General features: G+C 38.6%; 1 non-coding gene across 1 annotated transcript; it reads right to left on the bottom strand.

Annotated features, from left to right (window-relative positions):
• Window positions 1-1,685: 1,685 nt before the first annotated feature.
• Window positions 1,686-1,792, bottom strand: LOC134377402 (U6 spliceosomal RNA). The gene has a single exon (XR_010023450.1). It is a non-coding gene; the product is annotated as a U6 spliceosomal RNA (small nuclear RNA).
• Window positions 1,793-2,835: the final 1,043 nt, after the last annotated feature.

Here is a 2,835-nt window from a genome sequence, read left to right as displayed (position 1 = left end):
TAAAGGACTTTTTACACAAGATTTGACTGTTTCTGTTCTTTGTGACCATAGTTCTCTAAGATAGGAATATTTACAACAGAAAAAAAATATTGTGCTGAGATTGAATGAGGAAAAGAATACATGCACACATATTTTCTGCTTCAAAGTTTGGAGAAAAATAAACCACACACACACACACACACACACACACACACACACACACACACACAGATAGATAGATAGATAGATAGATAGGTAGATAGTTAGATAGATAGATATAGAGATAGTCTATTTTCATGATGCATTATAAGGAAACAGAAAAAGCCTGGAGTGGTGGTAGGGACTGAGCAGAAAGGTTGACTCTCCATATCCTACCACAACACTCAGACTTTGGGAAACAGTATCAGTGCAATTGATAAAGTTTCTGTATTTTAAGTAAAAACTTGAGCAATTGAAAATAGGAAGAGATGAGATCAGGTGCGTTCAGGGTGGTGTGGCCATCGAAGGATGACTGGAGAAAGAAAATGTGGTATGTATACACTATGGAATACTACTCAGCCATACAAAAGAATGAAATTCTGCCATTTGCAACAACATGGATGAGTCTGGAGAAAATCATGTTAAGTGAGATAAGCCAGACAAAGACACAGAAGTACCACATGTTCTCACTCACAATCGGCTGCATTGAAGGAAGGAGGGAAGGGGTGGGGGGAGGGAGGGACAGAAGAAGGAAGGAATGAAGGAAAGAAAGAGAGAAAAGACCACGACAATATGTTGGACTTTCAGAAGGAGAGAACAAGCCTGAGGATACTAGAGATGGGGGAGGAAAGGAGGGGGTGTGGGAAGTGATAGGTCAGGTAAAGGGCATAAAGAAATATCACGATTTGTAAGAATGAATATGGTAATAATAAATTTTAAAAATTAATAAAAAACTGCAATGTTTAAAATTAACCAAAATTACTTTAAAGGTAATCTAGGATTCAAAATTTAAATTCTACTTAGAGTTATAAAAAATCCCTTTCTTTACTGTCCCTATCCTTCTATAGTAAACATTTTATTTGTTTTCAAGGAAAAGAAAAGAAAAAGGAAAATAGGAAGAGAATTAGTTACAATGGTGTCAAACCTTAATGCCAGAATGTGATCAGTCCACAGAGGTAGGAGGATGTTCATAGGAAGGGACCAGAAAAAAGGACTGACACATAATAAAGGATCAGTATAATACAAGGTTAATGAAAAAGAGAAAAGGGACTAATGTCTTGGTCATTCATCGGTCCTTAGTGGGAAGGAACTGAAATAATTCCAGAGCCATATTCTATGTCATTTGTGCTTTGTTGTATATACTATGGTTTATGCAGCTTTTATTTTTATTTATTTATTTAATTTCTTTATTTTATTTTATTTTGTCAATATACAATGTGGTTGATTATTGTGGCCCATTACCGAAACCTCCCTCCCTCCTGCCTCTCCCCCATCCCTCCCAACAATGTCCTTTCTGTTCACTTGTCGTACCAACTTCAAGGAATTGTAATTGTTCTATCTTCTTCCCTCCCCCCCCATTTTTTTTTGTGTATTTGTTTATTTATTTTTAGCTCCCACAAATAAGTGAGAACATGTGATATTTCTCTTTCTGTGCCTGACTCGTTTCACTTAGTATAATTCTCTCAAGGTCCATACATGTTGTTGTAAATGGCCGTATTTCATTCTTTAAAAATATGGAACGCTTCACGAATTTGCGTGTCATCCTTCAGCAGGGGCCATGCTAATCTTCTCTGTATCATTCCAATTTTAGTATATGTGCTGCCGAAGTGAGCACGTGCAGCTTTTAAATAAACTGCATGTTGTTCATTCCATGTATGATGGTGGCAAAAAAAGTAGCTATTATGTGTCTTGCTATAAATTTGATGTTCTGCTACACATTATGCATATACACATTTCCCTGTTCAAATGACCCCAAGCAATACATAGGTCTCTTCTCTGCATCCATCCTTCCAAGATTGGAAGGTGTGCACTTGCTGGAGTATGCTCCATAGTCTTGAGGAGTGGCCCAAAAGTCTCCGTTTGTGGAGATGTGGACTATGGATGGAGCTTGGAGGTGTGGGTGCAGGTGTCCACGTGCATATGAACTCGGATCCCTTGTAGCATGGATGGGAAAGGCAGAGGGTGGTGGGCTGGGGGCTGGTTCCAAGAATTCTGAAGTGTCCAAGAATTCTAAAGTAGAACCACACCATCTAGGTTTTCATAAAATTATATTTGCCAAGGGTGGAGAGAGAACACATTTTATTTAACAGCTTGATTTTTATAACCTTAAAGTATTTAGCCACAGGACACATGGTACTCCATTTGTACACTTTCCCTGGTTCTGAAAATTCAAGGATTGGCTTGGTGCCTAGTACAGTGCCTGGAACATAATAGGCCCTCAATAGCCATAAATTAGATTATTGGTGACTATTTTTAAGGCTTATTCCCACTTAGGAGTGATTCATGTTGTATAGTTATTTAAAGTATGTTGGGTGGGAATTTGAAATACCCAACAATTAGATTCTAGAATTAAGCATCCAACAGAACAGATCTGAATCTTTGAATAAGAAGGGCCTGGAATAACAACAGCTGGATAGAGGCTGTCAAAGGGGACAAGGCCTACAATATTCTTAGCTACTGCACTAGTTGGTAGCAATCAGCTGGGGAGAAGGGGGAAAGGGTAACCCTGAGAGGGGAGCAGATGTTTTTGCAGCTGTTGACAAGGACACTGAAGCTGAATGTGAATTAACACTCATCTTCATGTGCTGCATTGTTTCAGCAAGAGACAGATTTGGCCATTTGGAAGTTCCATGGAAAGTATGATCAACTAGACATGCC

Source organism: Cynocephalus volans, chromosome 4 (assembly GCF_027409185.1).
Source record: "Cynocephalus volans isolate mCynVol1 chromosome 4, mCynVol1.pri, whole genome shotgun sequence".
Taxonomy (NCBI): Eukaryota; Metazoa; Chordata; class Mammalia; order Dermoptera; family Cynocephalidae; genus Cynocephalus; species Cynocephalus volans.
This window is presented reverse-complemented; position numbering and strand designations above follow the sequence as displayed.